Source organism: Chlorocebus sabaeus, chromosome X (assembly GCF_047675955.1).
Source record: "Chlorocebus sabaeus isolate Y175 chromosome X, mChlSab1.0.hap1, whole genome shotgun sequence".
Classification (NCBI taxonomy): domain Eukaryota; kingdom Metazoa; phylum Chordata; class Mammalia; order Primates; family Cercopithecidae; genus Chlorocebus; species Chlorocebus sabaeus.
The window spans coordinates 58,312,476-58,336,889 of NC_132933.1; positions in this window are offsets into that span (position 1 = coordinate 58,312,476).

Below are 24,414 nucleotides of genomic sequence, written 5' to 3' on the forward strand. Positions count from 1 at the left end.
AGATGAAAAGACACTTCTCAAAAGAAGACATTTATGCAACCAACAGACACATGAAAAAATGCTCATCATCACTTGCCATCAGAGAAATGCAAATCAAAACCACAATGAGATACCATCTCACACCAGTTAGATTGGCAATCATTAAAAAGTCAAGAAACAACAGGTGCTGGAGAGGATGTGGAAAAATAGGAACACTTTTACACTGTTGGTGGGAGTGTAAACTAGTTCAGCCATTGTGGAAGACTGTGGGGTGATTCCTCAAGGATCTAGAACTAGAAATACCATTTGACCCAGTGATCCCATTACTGGTTATATACCCAAAGGATTATAACTCATGCTACTACAAAGACACATGGACACGTTTACTTATTGCAGCACTATTCACAATAGCAAAGACTTGGAACCAACCCAAATGTCCATCTGGATTAAAGAAATGTAACACATATACACCATGGAATACTATGCAGCCATAAAAAAGGATGAGTTCATGTCTTTGGAGGGAAATGGATGAAGCTGGAAACCATCATTCCGAGCAAACTATTGCAAGAACAGAAAACCAAACACTGCGTGTTCTCACTCATAGGTGGGAATTGAACAATGAGAACACTTGGACACAGGTCAGGGAACATCACATACTTTGGCTTGTCATGGGGTGGGTGGCTAGGGGAGGGATAGCATTAGGAGAAATACCTAATGTAAATGATGAGTTAATGGGTGCAGCACACCAACATGGCACATGTATACATATGTAACAAACCTGCACGTTGTGCACATGTACCCTAGAACTTAAAGTATAACAAAAGCAAAAAAAGAGAGATGAGAGAATCACAGAGGTTCAAAGAGAATAAAATATCTATTTCTTGAATTTTGGAAAAAAAATATATATGAGAGACCATTTATTATATATTTTTTCTAAAGATTTCCAAGCATGGCCTACAGAATCTCATTCATCTTCTCAATTATATGTGTGGATATTTTGGTAATTATCCATATAAAAGAAAAAGAGTGGACCTGCTTTCATCAATAAACAGTTCTCGAATTTGCTCTGTATGCATGTTTGATATGTGCACTCATTCGTCGGGAAATAATTTGTGTAAATAATCTACTAACCCTTACAAACCCCCTACCAGGTGAGAGTGGGTCTCCCATAGTTGTTATGAATTCCTATGGACACTCAAACATAGTAATAATAGTCTGAGTACATATTTAGGTTTCATGTTTCCTAAAAACGATGCCAGCTGCATTTTTTTCAGTACATTTAGAACCTTTGAAATCATTGAACACATACTTTACTTTTTTGATCTACAACATATCACACAAAACAATGAAAAATACAAAGTAAACCTTTGAAGTTAGTGTTTGAGATAATATTTTGAGGTACTTGCTTTTGTTTGTTTCTTTCTCCATAAAAATACTCCTTAACATACAGCTATTCACACAAGTTGAAGTTAGGGTCCACTGCCTTAGGGAATATATGTGGCCAGGTGGAAGAAGAAAGTCATCAGCTAGAGCAGAGTCAAGAGCATAAGCACAGTGTCCTGGTAAAAAAGTGAAAGAAATGTTCTTTACCTAAATTAAAACTTATTTTGCACCTGAAATAAAGAAACAAAACAAAACAAAACAGAAAGATTACAGAACTGTTTTTGATTTTGATGCAGCAGGGACCAAAACCTAAGCTGTCAGACCTCAGAGAAAAATGAATTGAATTGATGTGTAGAGTCAGAAACCATATTGTACTAGAGTAAATAATGTGACACTTCTTGCACATCAGACCTTGTGAACTGAAATTCACTCACTACTAATTATAAGAAATTATACACAGAAAAAATAGTAAGAAAAACTTTGGGGTGGGGTCCAGATATCTAAATTTTAACAGATCGCCCTGCATTCATTTTAATGTTTGGGATACACTGGTGCATAACTGCTTATTCTAGAACTTAAATACTTTGCAAAGCTATATCTCCCACGACTATACAGTTCAGTTATCAAGAAATCAAGCTAAAAGTTTGAAAGTAATATTAAATTATGTAAAAATAGAAGACGTATCACAGATTTTCTTCTCAACAGATTTTTTAAATTTGAGATAATGGGATAACGGAGACTCTACTAAATCCTGACCTGCAAAATGCTTTGGATTATTTGACAAATTATCACATCAGTAGCTTAATTTTCAATGTCTTTCTTTAAAACCATTCTCCTGATAGGAGTTTGAAGCTGATTTTTTTCTCACTAATATTATTACTCATAAAAGTTTCAGCAGTAAGTCCTTCCTTGAAAATCATACATCTAAGAAGAGGACAGAATACAAAAAAAAAAAAAGATTTATTTATTTAAATTAATAAACATAACAGAGTTAAACTCAATTTATACACACAAATATATATTTATTTAAGAAATAAATTTTCTAAAACATAGTTTACATAACGTGAATAAGTAAAAAAAAAAAAATAGTGTGTTTTGAAACTCAGCCAATTTATTTTAAGGAAATTAAACCAGAATTAACAGTTTATATATTTCTTAATTTCTTACTAATTTTATTCTATTAAAATCTTTAAACTGAGTCCAGTCGCAGTGACTCATGCCTGTAATCCCAGCACTTTGGGAGGCTGAGGCAAGCGGATCACTTGAGATCAGGCGTTTGCGAATAGCCTGAGCAACATGGTGAAACTCCGTCTCTACTAAAATACAGAAATTAGCCAGGCGTGGTGGCGAGCACCTGTAATCCCAGCTACTCAGGAGACTAGGGCCGAAGAATCACTTGAACCTGGGAGGTAGAGGTTGCAGTGAGCCGAGATTGTGCCACTGCACCTCTGTCTCAATGAAACAAACAAACAACAACAAAAAAAACTTAATCTAATTATTCCCTTTTTGATATAATATATTTTTAAAATCTGAAAGATATTTCCCTGAAAAATTTTAGAAAATGTTGGTTGACATAGGTTGAACCTAAGAAACCAATACTCAAAAATTTGGCACTTTGACATGCTGAGCTGAAGAACCCTCAAGGCCTCTCTGACATTCCCCCCATCCTGTTTCTCAATTATCTGTCTCCACAAAAACACAAGATAAAGTTGTTCTCTGAAGTTTCCTTATCTGACTGAAGTCCAGATACACCTATGGAAAAAAATAAACAAATGTTGCCTCAGGGTTTTTCTTAACTGACATTATATCACAGATAGAAATACTGAAGTTTTTCAACACACCTGGACAAATTTGTCACAAATGATTGTCTGATCTGTGGATCCAACAAACTTTGTCTTAGGCCACTGCATGTTCCTCAAACCCTTTAAATTGCCCTAAAAATCATTGACTACTCCCGTACAATCATCCAAACTTCATTCCCATTTCTTTTTCTCCTAACAAGCAGGGTTGATAAGCCCCTGTACCGTATTGTGTGGTGGGGTAATCACTCTGTGCTTTTCCTCCCATGTACCATAATAAATTTATATGACTTTTCTTCTATTTATCTGCTTTTGTCAGTTGTTTTTCGGTGACCCTCCAGAGGACTAAAGGAAAGTTTTGCTTCACCCCTACAGTTTTGGCACTGTGGGCAGTGTACCAAAACCACTCTGCCTTTCTGAAAGCCACAGTGAAGAAAACCCAGGGCCTGACAAGCCAGCAGAAGTGCAAAAAAGTTTTACCAATCAGGTCCCTAGTCTCTCGCTCTGTGGAGTCTGGTTGAGTTCATGGCAAAACTCACTGTTTTTTACTTTTTCCTCTCCAAAATTATAATAAATGGAAGAAAACTATTTGTGTGACTAGTATCTGATATAGTTCTTCTGTTGTAGTTTTTGCTATAAGTATTCATATTAGCTGATACTTTTCCTCCTAGAAATATTCTTTTCCTTTGTCTTCTTCTGTGTTGTTACGTCAAAGAGAAGTATCAAAACACAGGCTTAAAACCTCCATTCACGCAGCTTTCAATAAGCTGATCCTGCACACTGGCCAGTTTTGTGTTTCTGACCACACCAGAGTCTATCTAGACAAACCTGTTATAGGTCCCCAAAATAAAAACCAGATGAGCTTCCCATCTCTTGTTCTATGTCACTGACAGCACGATGTGTAATCAAGTGGGAGAATGCTTTTCTGGTCTCCATCATTTATAGGGTGTGACTTTGGGGTGAGGTCTAGTGGTAAGTCTGTAATATGACTGGGAACCTGGGACATCTGAGATTTTAAGCAGCACCCTCTTTGCTCTGAATGTGCTAGTGTCTCAAGGGAGTCTGTCTTAAGACACCCCGTCCATAAGGGGCTTCTGTCAGCTCAATCATTTTTCTTGATTAGTCCTGGGAAAGTCTAATCCCAAGAGGGCCTACTTGGCATCAAATTAATGGGTCTGTAACTGGAAGCATCACACACATTTGTAAAGTACTGAAAGAATGACATTCACGAATACCATACTTAACCATCTGTGACAACAAGAGGCTTTTTCTAAGCCTATTTCTGAGAGTGAATTACCAGGAGATTATTGGAACTGCCTCTTTTATGCCTCCTCCAGGAACACCTCTTTGTTATATAGTAAAAACTTATTCTGAACTTGGAAAATTACCTCCTGCACTTTCCGTGAAGACACGTATTGAATTGGGTTGCTATTGAAATGAGCACACCATTGGAAGTTCTAATCATCAGTGGCCAAAATGGCTCCTTTGAAGTACGAAGACTCTTAACTTTTTATAAAGAAATATTTTAGAGATCTATTATTCTACATAAATGCTTTATTTGTATTTATTGGACAATCAAATTAAAAGAAAGACACATAACAGTGTCATGGCTGGTCTGGTGCCATGGCCCATGCCTGTAATCCAAGCACTTTGGGAGGCTGAGGGGAGCGGATTGCCTGAGCTCAGGAGTTTGAGACCAGCCTGGGCAACACGATGAAACCCAGTCTCTACTAAAATACAAAAATCTAGCTGGGCAAGGCAGTGTGCGCCTGCAGTCTTAGCTACTTGGGAGGCTGAGGCAGGAGAATTGCTTTAACCCAGGAGATGGAGGTTGCAGTGAGGAAAGATTGCGCCACTGCACTCCATTCTGGGCAACAGACTGAGAGTCCAACCCCCCCCAAAAAAAAAAAAAAAATTGTATCATGGCTAGTCTTAGAAATTCTCTTGATGAAATTAAAGAGCAAAAGTTAGACCTAAAACAAAGTTAAAATCCTTTGTACATTCAAACTACCTGCCTCAGATTCCCTGTGGGACTTACAGAAGAGGCACTCTACACTACATATAGTCTAGAAATTAGATTGCGCATTTTCACTGTGGTGATTCGGGTTTAATTTTCAGTCAGAAAACCGGATATAAGTTTTTTAACTCGGAAGAAGAAACATTTTCTTCAATGCCTACTTTGTTGAGTGTTTTTAACATGAAGTGATATTGAATTTTATCAAAAGCCTTTTCTGCATTTATTGAGATAATCATATGGTTTTTGTTTTTAGTGAAATTTGAAAAGATATTTTTACATAGCTCTGTAGTCAAGAAGTCAGCTTAATCAAAAGCTAGTATTCAGGCCATAATTTTTTTTTTTTTCAAATGACCTTTCTGATTTTTTTGTTTTTTAGATCCTGTTTTGTGAATTTTTTTTTAGTCATCTGAAATACTCTTTTAATTATATGTTAAAAACATGCTCCCTTTCTTGTTGGCATGATTTTTGCTTAAAAAAAAAGGTAAAATGTTATTTGCCTTTGGAAAGCTAAAAATCTCCAATCGGTTCTTTTAAGACTTGTTCCCCCATTTATTTCTATTCCTCTTTCTCTTTTGCATCCTTCAATACTACATGAAAAGGTCTACAAGGACCTCTAGTGACTCTGAGACCACTCAAAGAACACAGAAAAAAGACACTACAGACTCTCTTTTGGGGATCCCCTGTTTTCCTTGTGGAGCCCCAGGAGTCCTGTTAGGTTCCTCATTGGTAGAAAGCTCTGCTTTCTTTGGCACTGCATTACCTAATTTCTTTGGCTTTTGTGAGTACTAGGAGTTGCTTTGTATTGTGAGAGAGCACTTGACCTTTGTATATGCAATGGCTGGCAAGTCACTAGCAATAGTTACATTTTTGAAGGTGGTTGACAGCAGTTGTTGGCAGTGAATGGCTATTATTGTGGAGCACTACACTTTTTTTTTTTATTTTTTATTTTTGGTTGCGTGTTTAGATAACAAAGATCAGCCTGAACACTTGAAGGCTGTGAAAACAGTCACCACTGTGGGATAAGACTCGTGAGATGAATGGGCTGATCACAGAATGGGACAACTGGCATTGGTCACTTACCAGCCTCAGGAAAACGTTATTGTAGTGACGTACACTGTAGAAACATTGCATGGTTCAGTCCTACAGTTTTTCTCATTTTTGAGACCCGGGACTCAGTGTAAAAATGGAATCCTTCAGTTTGAAGAATTTAGATGTTCTCCCTTCCAGCTGTGCCTATTTTTCCCAGATACAAACATTAGGCCTTAACAACTGCAAAATGCTTTTTGGTGTGTGCTATTCATTGACGCACTACACCCTGAGCTCATTAGTCCAGTTTGCAAAATGAAGACTGAATTAGAAGCTACCTATACAAATGGAATGGATCTTCATATAAAATCCTAAGGTAAATTCCTATAATTTTGTTTTATCTTATCATTCATTTTTATTTTTCCGCTAAACAAACTCAAGCTCTTCCTTTTAAAAACCTTAAATTCTGTTTCTGTGTTTTGAAATATAAATTTACTACCTTGTTTTTTTCTAAAACTCAGTAAGGCCTTTGGCCATGTGGAACAGACAAACTTGTTTCACTTATGGATTCACAATTTAAGCCAACTGTCCTTTTAAATGGCAAATTGTACATGTCTCATGGCTATATATTTAAAACAAAAGATGCAAATTTTTATTTGCGCCCGTCCGTATTTTTATGTATACATGTGTATACATATCTATATATTGTCTACATGGTGCCAAATTGTCTTATAAACATATGAGTAATCATAAATTAAATAACTAGCCCAAAGAATTTTCAAGTTTACATGACTTTGTAACCTTTTTAAAATAATTTTGAAATTGCTATCAACAAAAAATAAAAATGTTTTCAGAATTGTAAGTATTAAACTTAATTCTATGTATTTCTGGTTGGGTCTACTGGTCAAATTGATATTTTCTTTGTTAGTATTTATGGTCATAAAACAGCTGTTCTTGTCATATTTTTGACATTGGCTTATTTTCTTAGCTTGTGACTTTGGTTTGAGCCTTTAGATTCTGAGGTCTAGACAATTGGCCATGGTAAGGCCTTGAGACATATGTGTGTCCAGAGTGCCTGGGCCTCCAGGTACAGGCTAGATCTAAGCCAGATGTGTCCTCACTGGTCAAACTAGGCCTATTGGCTATGCTGGGCAGGGTCAGATTCCCCAGTCATTGTCTTCACAGCTCTGTCTTCTTTTCTGGGCTCTGCACCTGAGATATAACCATTAAATTGCTTGCTTCCTAGTTTTTTATTTTCCCACTGGCCATTAGGGTTATTAAGAGTTAACACTGTAATGAATAGGTTTAATTAAAAATACTAAATATTGAAAAAAAAACTCAATTCTGTATGCAAAGTGTACAAGAAAAATAGGATGTGTTTTTGGTAAGGAAGAAAGACATAATAATGTGGTTTGTATTAAAGAAAATGTAATTTTCCTGGTTTAAAGTTTATTTAAGGGTTGCTTTAAATTGACACAATAAAAAAATGATGCATAAAACAAGGTAGATATAGAAAGTTGGAAAAAATTGTAAGAGGTTATAAAAGTTTTATAACAATCTTATTGTGTGTGATCAATTGAGATGATAGACCTATTTATAATATTTTGCCAAAATTAGGTTTGATATTAATAATACATTGTTTAAAAAGTAAAATTTGGTTTTATTTGTTATACAATATTTTTGTAGAGTATTAATAAGAAATAGTAGAGGGTTTTCTTTAACTTTTAAGTAAACTGTCAAAAAAGTAAAAGGCAAGAGACAGATTCTATTGGTCTCATGTTACGTCTATTAGGTCTTTTGATTATGAGGAAAACTGATTCTCCACTCTATCAAAAAGTAAAGATTTTTGCATTTTGAAACATTTGAATTACCACTTTGGTTAAGTAGATGACTTTCATTTTACAGTGGCCTTTGATTTTATTCTGATAAAGTATTTTAAACTATTCTTATTTTGATATCAAGTGTTTTGAATGTTTTATAATAGAGAAACTTCTCAAAATCAAATTTTAAATAATAAATTGAGTTCTTTTGACCTTGAACTATATTTTGGACATTTTAAATAGTGTAGCTGGAAATTCAGGAGAGACATATTGGCTTGTTTGGTATGTTAAAACCATACAGGAAGCATTGTCACGTAAGAAACGGTGTTTAACATTTTTTTGAGTTGTATTTGCAATATAGTTCAGGCCTCACTAGAAGCAGCTGCTTCTTGTACAGTACAAAGAACCACGAGCCCAAAAAAAATTTTTTTTTTTTTTTTTTTTGAGACAGTCTCACTCTGTCACCCAGGCTGGAGTGCAGTAGTGCTATCTCAGCTCACTGCAACCTCCACCTCCCAGGTTCAAGTGATTCTCCTGCCTCAGCCTCCTGATTAGCTGGGACTATAGGCATAGTCCCACCATGCCTGGTTAATTTTTGTATTTTCAGTAGGGACAGCGTTTTGCTATGTTGGCCAAGCTGGTCTTAAACTCGTGACCTCAAGTGATCTGCCTTCTTCGGCCTCCCAAAATGTTGGGATTACAAGCGTGACACATTGATTCCGGCCCTTTTTTTTTTTTAAATATAAATTACCCAGCTTCAGGTATTTATTTATAGCAACACAAAGTCAGTTAATACAGAAAATTGACACTGAGGACTTGGGAATTGCTATAAAGGTACCTTACAATGAGAAAGTGGCTTTGAAACTGGGTAACAGGTAGAAGTTGGAAGAATTTAAAAGATCTCAGAAGAGAGAAAGATGAGGGCAAGTTTGAAACTTCTTAGAGACTGGTTAAATGGTTGGAGCCAAAATGCAAATAGTAATATTGACTACCATATTATGATATAGTGAAGGCCAGCTGGATGAGATCTCAGATGAAAAGGAAGAACTTACTGGGAACTGGAGCAAAGTTCACCTTTGGAACATCTACACACACACACACACACACACACACACACACACACACACACAGTGACTGCTTTGTGTCCATGCCCTGGAGATTTTTAGAAGTTTGAACTTAAGAATGATGACCTAGAAGGGTGGAAGAAATTTCTAGGTAGAAAAGCAACCAGTACATGGCCTGGTTGTTTCTCACAGCCTATGATTATGTATGGGAGCAAAAGAATGACTTAAATTTTGATCTTATAATTTAACGGAAGCTGAGCATCAAAATTTAGAAAATTCTCAACCTGGCCATGTAGTAGAGAAAAATAGTGTTTCAGGGAAGAATCAAAGAGGGCTGCTGAGCAATCACTTGCTAGATAAATAATCACCACTAAAAGCGAGCTAAGTACTAACAACCAAGACATGGGGAAAGTGCCTTCAAGATATTTCGGAGATATTCCAGGCTGCCTCTCTCATCATGTCCCAGAGGCCTAGGAAAATAAAATCGTTTCAGAGACCAGGCCCAGAGTCCCACTGCCCTGCACAGCCTTGGGAAACTAAGTCCTGCTTCCTAGCTGCTCTAGCTCTAACCACCACTTCAAATGGCGCAGACCATAAGCCTTGGCAGCTTCCACCTAGATTTCAGATAATCTATCAGAAAGCTTGGATGCTTAGACAGAAGCTTGCCATGGGGCAGAGACACTGCAGAAAGACTCTACTAGGGCAGTGACAAAAGAAAATATGAAATTGGAGTCCCCAAATGCAGTCCCCATGGTGGCATTTCCTAGTAAACCTGTGGTAACAGGGCTTGTTATTTATATAGGAACCATTCCCTCTTTATTTTGCCTAATATCTTCTTTTTGGGATAAGAATGTTAACTCAATCCCTGTACTACCACTGTATCTTGGAAGTAAATAAATTAATGTTGATGTTATAGATTCATAGGTGGGAGGAACTTGCCTTGAGTCTCAAATGAGATTGGACTTTGAACCTTCAAGTTGATGCTGGAATGACTTAACATTTCTGTGGACTATTTGGAAGAGATTATTATATTTTGCAATGTGAGAAAAACATGAGATTTGTGAGATACGGGTGAAATAATATAGTTAGGGTGTTTGTCACCCCTAAATTTCATATTAAAATGTGATGCCCAGTGATGGAAGTGGAGCCTAATGGAAGGTGTTTTGGTCATATGGGAACATTTTTTATGCATGAGTCGATGCCCTCCTCACAGTAATTAGTAAATTCTCACTCTGTCGGATCTGGTGAGATCTGGTTATTGAAAAGAATCTAGTACCTTCCTCCTCTCTCTTTTGCTCTCTCTCTTGATCCTGCTTTACCCTCCATTATGATTATGTTTCCTGAGGCCTCACCAGAAGCAGGTGCTGGCACCTTTTTTTTTTTGGTACACGTTGCAGAACAGTGAGCCAAAATAAACTTATATCCTCTATAAATTATCTAGCCTCAGTATTCGGTTATAGCAACATAAAACAAACCAGTGAAATTTGTATGAAGATGTCATTCATATGTGTTCCAAAATTGCACGAGGTTTCTAAGAATCTGATATGTCTTGATACATGCAGCAAATTGCTTTATTTTGATGCTTATTTTTCTAAAAGCTCTTCATAAATCCTAAAATGATGTTTTCTAGGAAATTTGTGAAAAAGGCCCTGACAAGTACTTTTGAATATAAGTTTTGGGTAACTTTGAAGATTATACTATTGGACTAGGTAAAAACTTCCAGAATGCTAGTTTTAGAAACCTCTGATGGATTCATAAAGATTGCTAAATCAATATCGAGCAGAACAAGCACTATATACATGGTGCTAAACTTACGGGGAAACATTGATGATTCGTATTATATTTTGTTTTCCAGATTGAAGAAAACATTTTTATCTCAGTTATGTATAGCTTACAACAACTGGGTAAAGTATACTTTTCTGTTCAAAATTGAAAAGTTTAATTTCCTCTCTATCTGATTTTCTCATAATTCAGAAGTTACTTGTGAATCTTCTTATTTTATGGCAATATAGTTATTTGCATAAATTCATTAGAATCTGTTTTCTTTTGTAACAGGACACAGTTGAAGACAATGCTTATTTTTACCAAGGATTTGATTGGAACTTTACACTTTAAAATGTGATCAGACTGCTTTCGATAATTGACATTGACTTTATAAAGCCAATAGATGTAGAAAAAGACAGAGCTTGTACCTTGTCTACATGACTTTTTTTTACCGGACTGCTGATCTTGTTGTAAGGAAAGAATGTCACTTTCTGACAGGTGGGAACCTCAAGATCTATGGAAAACTCCAAGAAAAAAAAATTTACCCAATACACACAGGCATTACAGGCACAATGTGTTGTGAAATCCTTGGCTTGGCTTTTCAGACTCAAGAGGCTTTTGAAAGTCTAACTTGAGACAGGAGGTGGAGTAAGATGGCTGAATAGAAGCCAGCAGCAATTGTCTTACTATAGTCACACCAAAGTGAACAATTGTACACACAAAAAAAATACCTTTATAAGAACCAAGAATCAGAGGAGTGATCACAGTACTTGGTTTTAACATCATATCAAGGAAAGAGTAACTGAAAAGGGCAGAAAAGGCAATTTTGTATTGCCTACACAATCCTTCCCCCTTCCCCAAGGAGTGTGAAAAGAGAGAATGAGTGTGCTTGCAGGGGGAAAGTAAAGTGACTGTGGAACTTTGCATCAGAAGTCACCACTGCCCTGTCATAGCAGAACACAATAGAGGGGAAAATTTGGCCAATGCCCATGAAGGGAGCACTTAGAGTAACCACAACCAGAGGATAATTCTCTGTCCCAGCAGTAGGAATCTGAATTCTAGCTAGCCCAAGCACTGGCTGAATAAAGTGCCCTGAGTTCATGAATAAATTTGAAAGGCAGTCTAGGCCAAAAGGACTGCATTCATTGGGCAAGTCTTGGAATTGCACTGGGCTTGGAGCCAATAGAATTGTAGTGCATGTAACCCCATGAAACATCAACTAAAGCAGCCAAGAAAGAGTGTATTGTCCCTGTCCCAACTTCAGGCAGTGCAACTAGGAAAGAGACTCTTTCTGCTTTCAAAACGAAGAGGAAACTATAAAGAGGACATTGAGACTTTGTCTTGCAACTTAGGTACCAGCTTAGCCATAGTAAAATAAATCACCAAGCAGATTCCTGAAGCCACCAATTCTAGGCTCTAGCTCCTGGTTAGCACTGCTAGACATACCCTGGGCCAGAAGGAAATCCACTGCTCTAAAAGGAAAGACTCAATCCTGGCAGAATTCACCACCTGCTAACTAAGGAGCATTTGGGCCGTCGATAAACATCAGTGATAGCCAAGTAGTAGTTACCATAGGACGTGGGAGAGACCCAATACCATGCAGATTTCAGGCTTGACCAAGCACAGTCCTAGCTGCGGTTTCCACAGGACTGCTGGCATCACCTCTTTCCCAACTCCAGGCAGCCCAATACAGAGTGACTCAATTTCTGTGGGAGTGAGGTAAGAGTCTCTCTGGTAATCCATGGAATTCGCTGAGATCTTCCCCAAGCCCAACAAGGTGATACCTCTAGTCAGCAAAAGTCACAGTGTTAGTGGGCTTTGAGTGCCCCCTAGTGTAGATATAATTGCAGTGACCAAATACTTAGATCACAACACTTCTATGTTACCTTTAAACATAGAAAGACTTTTCAAGAAGTCCAAAAACCCCAGACTATGAGGATTAGAATAAATATCTAACTCATCAATGACCAAACATCAATAAATATTCAAAAGCATCAAGAAAACTCAGGAAACCATGACCTCATCAAATGAACTAAACAAAGTACTAGTACACAATCCCAGAGTTACAGAGATACGTGATATGTCAAATAGAATTCAAAGTGGCTGTTTTGAGCACACACACCAAAATTTGAAATAACACAGAGAAGGAACTCAGAATAGAATATTATCAGAGAAATTTAATAAAGAGATTGCTATAATTTTAAAAAGCAAGCAGAAATTCTGGAGCTCAAATAAATCAGTTCACAATTGAAAAATTCATCAGAGTCTCTCCATAGCAGAATAGATCAAGCAGAAGAAATATTTAGTGAGTTTGAAGACAGGGTGTATAAATGTTAAAACCCAATCCAAGGAAGCTAAGAATCACAATAAAAAATACAAAAGCTGAAAGATGAAATAGCCAGTATAGAAAAGTATGTAATTGACTTGAAAGAGCTGAATTACACTCTATTCATATTTCATAAGGAACTGAAAGTATTACAGGCAGAAAAGGCAATGCTAGCAAAATAATCTCAGAGGTAAAAGACTGGCTTTGTGAAATAAGAAAGTCAGACAAGAATTTTTTTAAAAAGAACAAAAAAGAAGAAACAAAACCTTCAAAAATATGGAATTATGTAAAGACCAAATCCACAATTCATTGGCATCCCTGAAACAGATGGGAAAACTGGAAGCCACTTTGAAAACATATTTCAGGATATCATTAATGAGAATTTATCCAACCTAGCTACAGACGCCAACATTCAAATTCAGGAAATGCAGAGAACCCCAAAAAACTTCAAAAGAAGATCATTCCCAAGACACATAATCATCGGATTCTCCCAGGTCAAAATGGAGGACAAAATGTTAACGGCAGCTAGGGAAAAAGAACAGGTCAATTAAAAAGGGAATCCCATCAATCTATGAAAGGAAAATATCTCAGACCCCCAAAATCACTAAGGAAAACTCAAGGCGGAAACTGTTTAGGGCAAACCTGCCTCCCATTCTATTCAACGTTATCCTCTGCTCACTAAGATGGATGCATACCTGATTGACTCCTTTGGAAAGGCTAAACTCACGATATTTTAAGGGTTTGTGTCTCACCTATCTGTGACCTGAAACCTCCCTCTGCACTTCAAGTCTTTCTGCCCTTGCTTCAAGATGCCCTACCTTTCCAAACCAAACCAATATACTTCTTACATATATTGATTGATGAATCTTGCCTCCCTAATATATATACAACCAAGCTGTGCTCCAGCCACCTCAGGCACATGTTGTCAGGGCTTCCTGAGGCTGTGTCATAGGTGCATTCTCAATCTTGGCAAAATTAACTTTCTAAATTAACTGAGACCTGTCTCAAATTTTCTGAGTTCACAAGTCTAACAGCAGACCATGAAGCAGAAATCCAACAAGCCAGAGGAGATTGAAGGACTATGTTTAAAATTACGGAAGAAAAGAAATTTCAACCACGAATTTTATATCTAGCCAATGTAAGATTCATAAGCAAAGAAGAAATAAGACACTTTTCAGACAAGCAAATGCTAAGAAAATTTGTTAGCAAATGGAAAACAAATAGAAAAACATTCCATGCTTACGAATAAGAAGAATCAATATTGTCAAAGTGCCCATACTGCCTAAAACAATTTGCAATTTTAATGCTATTCCCATCAAACTATCAATGCTATTCTTCACAGAAATTTAAAAAAAAAAAAAAAAACTATTTTAAAAGTAATATGGAACAACAACAAAATATCCCAAATAGCCAAGGAAATCCTAAGCAAAAAGAACAAATCTGAAGAAATTTTACTACCAAACCTCAAACTGTACTACAGGACTGCAATAAGCAAAACAGCATGGTACCGGTAAAAAAAAAAAAAAAAAAAAAAAAAAAGAAGCAGACACATAGAACAAAGGAACAGAATAGAGAGTAGAGAGCCCAAAAATTAGGTCACACACATACCACCATCTGATCTTTGATAAAGCCGACAAAAACCAGCAATAAGGAAATGTCTGTCTATTCTATTGAATAAATAGCACTGAGTTAACTGGCTAGCCATATGCAGAAGATTGAAACTGGACACTGACTTATACCACATACAAAAATCAACTCAAGATGAATTAAAGACTTAGATGTAAAAACCAAAACTATAAAAATCCTAGAGACTGAGCATGGTGGCTCATGCCTGTAATCCCAGAACTTTGGGATGCTGAGGTGGGTGTATCACTTGAGGTCAGGAGTTCGAGACCAGACTGGCCAACATGGTGAAACCCCATCTCTACTAAACATACAAAAAATAAGCTAGGCGTGGTGGCGCACGCCTGTAATCTCAGCTACTCAGGAGGCTGAGGCAGGAGAATCGCTTGAACCCAGGAGTCAGAGGTTGCAGTGAGCCGAGATAGCGCCATTGAACTCCAGTCTGGGTGATAGAACAAGACTCCATCTCGGGGTGAAGGGGGTGGGGGAAACCCTAGAAAAAAAACCTGGCAAATACCGTTCTGGACATAGGAACAGCCAAAGATTTAACAATGAAACACTCAAAAGCAATTGTAACAAAAGCAATGATTGAGAAATGGGATCTAATTAAATTAGAGAGCTTCTGCACAGCCAAAAAAAAAAAAAAAAAAAAGTTATCAGCAGAGTAATTTAGAAGAAAAAAAATAATGCCTTTAAAAATGAGCAAAGAACATGAACAGACACCTTTCAAAAGTGATTTTAATACATCCTGCAAACAAGCATAAGACAATCATGTCAATGTCATTGATCATTAAAAAAAATTCAAATCAAAACCACAATGAGATACTATTTTGTACTAGTCAGAATGTTTATTACTAAAAGGTCAAAAAATAACAGATTGTGGCAAGGTTGCAGAGAAATGGGAAACCTTATACACTGTTGTTAGGAGTGTAAGTTAGTTTAACCATTGTGGAAAACAGTTTGAAAATTCCTTAAAGAGCTAAAAGCAGAACTTCCATTTGACCTAGTAATCCCATTACTGAGTGTATTTTCAAAGGAATATAAATTATTCTACTATCATGAAGAAACATGTATTTATATGTTCAATGAAGCACTATACAGAATATCAAAGACATGGAATCAACATAAATGCCTATCAATGGAAGACTGGATTTGTAAAATGTGGTACATATATACCATGAAATACTATGCAACCATGAGAAAGAATAAGATTATGTACTTTACAGGAACATGGATAAAGCTGAAGACCATTATCATTAGAAAACTAACGCAAAAACAGAAAACTAAATATTGCATGTCCTCACTTACAAGTGGATGCTAAATTACAAGAACACATGGATACAAAGAGGACAACAACAGTCACTGGGGCCTACCTGATAGTGGAGGTTGGCAGAAAAGAGAGGAGACATGAAAATAACTAATAGGTACTAAGCATAGTACCTGGGTGATGAAATAATCTGTATATCACACCCCTATGACGAGAGTTTACCTATAAAAAAAAACCTGCATGTGTACCTCTGAACCTTAAATAAAAGTTAAAAAAAAACCACACAGATTATGAATTCAAATAATCATTTTAAAAAAGAAAATATAAGATAGACAAAATTGACAAACTTTTAGCCAGACTAAATTAGAAAGAGAAAACCCAAATAAATAAAAAATAAAAATGTAGACATTATAACTGATACTGGAGAAATTTAAAGGATCATTAGAGACAACTATAAGCAACGATATGCCAATAAATTAGAAAATTTAGACGAAATAGATGCATTACTAGACACATACAAATTACCAAAATTACTTGTTATTAGATCAATAACAAGTAATGAGATTAAGGCTGTACTAAAGTCTCCCATTAAAGAACAGCCCACGACTCAGGGTCTTCACTGCTGAATTTTACCAAATATTTAAAAAACTAATAGTAAACCTACTCAAGCTATTCCAAAAAATAGAAGAGGAAGGAATACTTCAAACTTATTCTATGAAGCCAGTATTACCTTATTACCAAAACCAGACAAAAACACTTCGGAGAAGAAAAGACCAATATCTCTGATGGGTATGGAATGCAAACATCCTTAACAAAATAGTAGCAAACTGAATTCAACAGCACATTAAAATGTCCATTAATTATTACAAACTGTGATCTATCCCAGTAATGCAATGATACCCCAACATACACAAATAAATTTAATATATCATGTAAACAGAATGAAAAATACAAACCATATGATTTTAATTGATGCTGGAAAAGTATTAGAAAAAATTCAACATTCTTTCTTCATAAAAACACTGAAAAATTGGATATAGAAAAAACCTATCTGAACACAATAAAATCTGTATAAGTCAGACCCACAGCTAGTATCATATTGAATAAAGGAAAACCAACTTTACTTGAAGATCTGAAAAATGACAAGGATGCTCACTTTCACCACAGCTATTAAAAGTAGCAATGGAAATTCTAGCTAGAACAATTAGTTAAGGAAACAAAACAAAGAGCCTCTAAATGGGAACAAAAGAAATCGAATCATTTTTGGTTTCAGATTGTATTAGTTCATGCTCACCTTGCTAATAAAGACGTACCCAAGACTGGGTAATTTATAAAGACGAAAAGGTTTCATTGACTCACAGTTCAGCATGGCTGGGGAGGCCTCAGGAACTTACAGTCAAGGCAGAAGAGGAAACAAAAACGTCCTTCTTCACATGGCGGCAACAAGGAGAAGTGCTGAGTAAAAGGGGAGGAAACTCTTGTAAAACCATTAGATCTTGTGAGAATTAAGTCACTGTCATGAGAATAGTAACACAAGGATAACTGCCCCCATGATTCAATTACCTCCCACTTGGTCCCTCCCATTACATGTGGGGATTATGGGAACTACTATTAAAAATGAGATTTGTGTAGGGACAAAGAGAAACTATATCATTCCACCCCTGACCCCTCTCAAATCTCATCTCCTCACATTTCAAAACACAATTATGCCTTTCATTGGAAAGTCTTAGTCATTAGCCTTAAAGTCTTAAGTCATTCCAGCATTAACCCAAAAGTCCAAATCCAAAGTTTCATCTGAGACAAGGTAAATCTCTTTCACCCATAAGCCTGTAAAATTGAAGCAAGTTAGTTACTTCTTAGATACAATATAGGTACAGGCATTGGGTAAATACACCCATTCCAAATGGGAGAAATTGTCCAAAACAAAGGGGCTACAGGGCTCATGCAAGTCTGAAATCCAGTAGGGCAGTCATTAAAATTTAAAGTTTCAAAATGATGTTCTTTGACTACATGTCTCACATCCAGGTCATGTTAATGCAAGAGGTGGGGTCCCACAGCCTTGGGCAGCTCTGACCCCATGGCTTTGCAAGGTACAGACTCCCTCCTGGCTGCTTTCATGGGCTGGCATTGAGTGTTGGTGACTATTACAGGGGCATGGTGCAAGCTGTCAGTGGATCTACCATTCTGGGGCCTGGAGTATGGTGGCCCTCTTTTCACAGCTCCACTAGGCAGTGCCCAAGCGAGGACCCTGCACTGGGGCTCCAATCCCACATTTCCCTTCCACACTGCCTTAGCAGGAGTTCTCTATGAGGGTTATGACCCTGCAGTAAACTTCTCCCTGGACATCCAGGCTTTTCCATGCATTCTCTGAAATTTAGCTGAAGGTTCCCAGACCTCAGTTCTTGATTTCTGTGCACCTGCAGGTCCAACATCATATAGAAGCTGCCAAGGCTTGGGCCTTGCACCCTCTAAAGCAATGGTGTGAGGTGTACCTTGGCCCTTTTTAGCCATGGCAGGAGTGACTGGAATGCAGGGCACCCAAGTCCCAACCCCCAACCTGCACACAGCAGGGGCATCGGGGAGGGGAGGATAGAACCCGGTCCAGGGAACCATTTCCCCGTTCTAGGCCTCTGGGCCTGTGATGGGAGGGTCTGGTGTCAAAGTCTCTGACATGCCCTGGAGATATTTTCCTCATTGTCTTGGTGATTAATATTCAGCTCCTTGTTACTTATGCAAATGTGTGGAGCCAACTTGAATTTCTCCCCAGAAAATAGAATTTTCTTTTTATCACATCGTCAAACTGCAAAATTTTCAAACTTTTATGCTCTACTTCCTCTTGAATGCTTTGCCACTTAGAAATTTCTTCCACTAAATACCCTAAATTATCCCTCTCAAGTTCAAAGTTTCACAGATTTCTGTGACAGGAGCAAAATGCCTCCAGTCTCTTTGCATAGCAAGAGTGACCTTTACTCCAGTTCCCAGCAAGTTCCTCATCTCCATCGGAGACCACCTCAGCCTGGACTTCATTGTCCTTGTCAGTATTAGCATTTTTGGTAAAGCCATTTAACAAGTCTCTAGGAAGTTCCAAACCTTTCCTGAGCCCTCCAAGTCTCTAGGACGTTCCAAACATTTCCACATCTTCCTGTCTTCTTCTGAGTCCTCCCAAGTGTTGCAGGCTCTGCCTGTTTCCCAGTTCCAAAGTCACTTCTATATTTTTCTGTATCTTTTTAGTAGCACTTCATTTCTGGTACCAATTTACTGTATTATTCTGTTCTCACACTACTAATAAAGACATACCCAAGACTGGCTAATTTATATAGAAAAGAGGTTTAATTGACTCACAGTTTAGCATGGTTGCTGAGGCCTCAGAAACTTACAATCATGGTGGAAGGGAAAGCAAACATTTCCTTTTTCACAGGGCGGCAGCAAGAAGTGTCAAGTAAAAGGGGGAAAGAACTTTATAAAACCATACAATCTCATGAGAACTCTCACTATTATGAGAACAGCAGCATGGGGTAACCACTCCCACAATTCAATTACCTCCCATCAGGTACGTCCCATGACATGTGGGTATTATGGGAAAGACAATTCTGGATGAGATTTATTTGGGTGGGGACACAGACAAACCATATCACAAATCTTATATTTAGAGAAAAATATGTCACCATAAAACTATGAGAGCTGATAAATTAAGTTGTCTGATGCAAAATTAATATATAAAAATTAGTAGCATTTCTATATGCCAACAGCAAAGCATCTGAACAAGAAATCAAGAATGTAATCCCAGGCAAGGTGAGTTGGTTCATGTCTATAATCCTAGCACTTTTAGAGGACATAAATTGAATTGAAAATTATTAACCAATTATTGACAAAGATAAAACAGTTATTTATTAGATTAAAGATAGACTTTTGACAAGTGATGAAATAATTAAATACCCATATGAAAAATAAGATGTCAGCATATACCTTACACTTTATACAAGAATTTACTTAAAGAGTCGGAGCAAGATGCCTAAAGAGAAAGCTCCACCGATCCTCCCTCCTACAAGTACACCAAGCTAACAACTATCTGCACAGAAAAAAACAACTTCATAAGAACAAAACATTAGGTAGGCACTCATAGTACCTGGTTTTAACTTCATATCACTGAAAGAGGGATGGAAGAGATAGAAAAAAGCAGACTTGAATCACTGACACCACCTCTTCCCAAACACAGGCCGAAGCAGCATGGCATAGAGAGCCTGTCTGGGTTGTTGGGGAGAAAAAAAAAAAAACACAGCAATTGTGGGGCATTGAACACAGTGCTGTTCTGTTAAAGCAGAAAAAAAAAAGCAAGTTCGAATTCAGCTGATGCTTGCATACAGAGGGAGCATTCAAACCAGCCCCAGAGAGAGGGGCATCATTGATTACAGCAGACCAAACGTGAGTGCTTGAAAACCTCACCACAGAGTGACAAAGTGTTCTCTGTCTCTAAGTAAACTTGAAAGACAGCCTAGCCCATAAGGACTGCAGCTCTTAGGTGAGTTACTGTGCTTAACTAGGCCTAGAGACAGTGAACTGGGGGAGTGGGGGCATCTGACACAGTGAGACATCAGCTGGGGCAACCAAAGGAGTGCTGACAACACTCTTCCCTTAACCCCAGGCTGCACAGCTAAGGGCTTCAAAAGAGACCTCTTCCTTCCACTCCAAGAGAGAAGAGGGAAGAGTGATTAGAACTTTGTCTTGCATCTTGAATACCAGCTTAGCCACAGCAGGATAGGGTATAGGTCCATATCATAAAACCCCTATTTACAGGCCCTAGCTCCCAGACGACTTTTCTAGACACACCCTGGGCCAGAAAGGAACCCTCTGCCTTGATAGAAATGACCCAGTTCTGTCAGCATTTATCGATAGCCTGCTAACTGAAGAGACTTTGGGCCCTGAATAACCAGCAGCAATACATAGGTACTTCGTCAAGGGCTTTGGTGAGCCTCTGAGATTTGCTGGCTTTGGGTGAGACTTGGCACAATACCAGTTGTGCTGGCTACTGGACAAAACTCCTCCTCAATGAGAAAAGCAGAGGAAAAAGTAAAGGTGACTTTGTCTTGCACCTTGAGTACCAAAACTGCCAACAGCAGCGTAGAGCAACAAGCAGGATCTTAAAGTCGCAGATTCCAGGACTTGACTCTTGGATGATATATTTCTGTACCTCCTCTGGGCCAGGTGGGAGTCCACTGCTTTAAACAATAAATCCTAGGCCAGGAAACGTTCACCACAAGCTGACTTAAGAGCCTTTGGACCTTAATGAAACATTGGTGGTAGTCTGGCAGTACTGCTCCTGGCCAGGTGTGGCAATTGCTATTGGGTAAGGTTCTCTGCCTTTGGAAAGGAAAGGGAAGAGTGGGAAAGACTGCATCTGGTGCATTGAGTGCAAACTAAGCTGCAATACAATAGAATCCCAGTTAGATTTCTAAGGCTTTAGACAGTAGTCTCTAAATCCTGGATGTCACTTCTAAACCCACCGAGGGACTGGGGGACCTCATGTCCATGAAGAAAAAGACATAGGCCACCCTGACTTTGCCACCTGGTGATTGTAGAGTTACAGGGTCTTGAGTGAACATAGGCAATACCAAGAGAATGATTAAAGCAGGCCTTGGGTGAGCCCCAGCACTGTGCTGGCTTCAGGTCTGATGCAGCACAGTCATAGCTGTGGTGGATACAGGAGTACTGGTGTCACTAAACCCCCAGCTATAGGTGGCTCAGAACAGAGAGAAACTCTATATTTTGGAAGAAAGTAAAGGAAGAGAACAAGAGTTTCTGCCTGGTAATTCAGTTTTTTGTGTTCTTGTTCAAGAAAACCAAGGCAGAGCACCTTTGAGTCTGAAAGAACCATAGCATTACTAGGTTTGTGGCGCCCCCTAAAGCAAAAGCAACTTAGATTACAACACCCAAATTCTTTGAAATATCTGGACGTGTTCCCCAAAAAGATAGCTAAAAATAAGACCAGACGGTGAAGGCTACAATAGACATCTAACTTTTCAATACCCAGACATTGAAGAACATCTACTAGTATCAACACCATCCAGGAAAACATAATTTCACCAAATGAACTAAATAAAGCATAAATGATCAACCCCAGAGAAACACAGATATCTGACATTTTAGATAATTCAAAATAGTTGTATTGATAAAATTCAAAGAAATTCGAGATAACACACAGAAGGAATACAGAATTCTATCAGATAAATTGAACAAAAATATTGAAATAAATTTTAAAAGTCAAGCAGAATTTCTGGAATTAATAAATGCAATTGGCATACTGAAGATTGCATCAGAATCTTTAATAGTAGAGTGGATCATGCAGAAGAAAAAATTAGTGATCTTGAAGACAAGCTGTTTGAAGATAAAAAGTCAGAAGAGATGAAGTGAGAAAGAATAAAAAACAATAAAGTGCATTTCCAGGATCCAGAAAATAGCCTCAAAATGGCAAATCTAAGAGTTATTGAACTTAAAGAGGAGGTAGAGCAAAAGGTAGGGGTAGACAGTTTATTCAAGGGGTTAATAAGAGAAAACATTCTAAATCTAGAGAAAGATATCAACATCCAAGTATGAGAAGACTGTAGAACACTAAGCAGATTTAGTCCAAAAAAGACTGCCCATTTCATAATCAAACTCCCAAAGGCCAAACATAAAAATTCTAAAAGCAGCAAGAGAAAATAAACAAATAATGTACAATGGTGCTCCAATACATCTGGCAGTAAATTTTCCAGCCGATAACTTACAGGCCAGGAGAGGGTGGGATGACACATTTAAAATGCTGAAGAAAATAAAATTACCCTATAATAGTACATCTGGTGAAAATATCCTTCAAACATGAAGGATAAATAAAGACTTTTCAGGACAAAAAAAAAGCTAAGGAATTTCATCAACACCATACCAGTCCTACAAGAACACTTAAGGGAATACTTCAATCAGAAAAAGATGATATTAGTGAGCAATTAATAAGCACCTGAAGATACAACTCACTAACAATAATAAGTCCACAAATAGCACAGAATATTATAACACTGTAACTGTGGTGTGTAAACAACTCTTCGTAAATGGAAAGACTACAAGAAAAATCAGTCAAAATTAATAACTACAACAACTTTTCAAGACATAGTACAATAAGACATAAATAGAAACAACAAAAAGTTAAAAAGTGGGAGGATGAAGTTAAGGTGTAGAGTTTTTATTAGTTTTCTTTTTGTTAGTTTGCTTGCTTATGCAAATGGTGTTAAATTGTTATCAGGTAAAAATAACAGATTATAAGATAGTATTTGCAAGCCTCATTGTAATCTTAAACAAAAATCACACAATAGATACACAAAAAATAAAAAGCAATAATCTAACTCATATCATCAGATAAAATCATTTTCACTAGAGGAAGGGAGGAATGAAAGACAGAAAGACAGAAAGACAGAAAGACAGAAAGAAAGAAAGACAGAAAGAAAGGGAAAGAAAGAAAGACAGAAAGATAGAAAGACAGAAAGACAGAAAGAAAGAAAGAAAGAGAAAGAAAGAAATAAAGAAAGAAAGAAAAAAGAAAGAGAATACCACAAAACTACCAGAAAACAAATAACAAAATGACAGAAAAAAGCCCTTACTTATCAATAATAAAACTGAATGTAAATGAACTAAATTCTCCAATCAAAAGACATAGTCTGATTCAATGTGTGTGTGTGTGTGTTTGTGTGTGTGTTTATATAGCCATTGATCTGTTGCCTAAAAGAAACACACTAAATATGTAAAACACACACACACACACACACACAAGGATTAAAAATAAACGTTTAAAAAAAGATATTTTTTGCCAAAGAAAACCAAAAAAAAAAGGAGTAGCTATGCTCATATTAGATAGAAATAAATTTCTAGATAAAACCTATAAGAAGACACAAATAAAGGCACTATATAATAATAAAGGAGTCAGTTCAGCAAGAGATTATCACAATTGTAAATATATGTGCACCCAACACTGTGGCACCCAGATACATAAACCAAACATTATTAGAAATAAAAACAGAGATAGGCCCTAATACAATACCAGCTGGAAACTTCAACAATCCACTTTCAGCATTGGACACATCTTCCAGACAAAGTTAACAAAAAAAATCAGAATTAATCAGCACTATAGACAAAGTAGATCTAATAGATATTCACAGAACATGTTATCTAACAGCTGCAGAATATGCATTCTTGTCTTCAGCCCATAGATCATTCGCAAAGTGTGCCCCACAAAGATGGTTAAAAATAAGACCAGACGGTGAAGGCTACAATAGACATCTATTTGTGTGTGTGTGTGTGACCTACCATGCATTAGGTCACAAA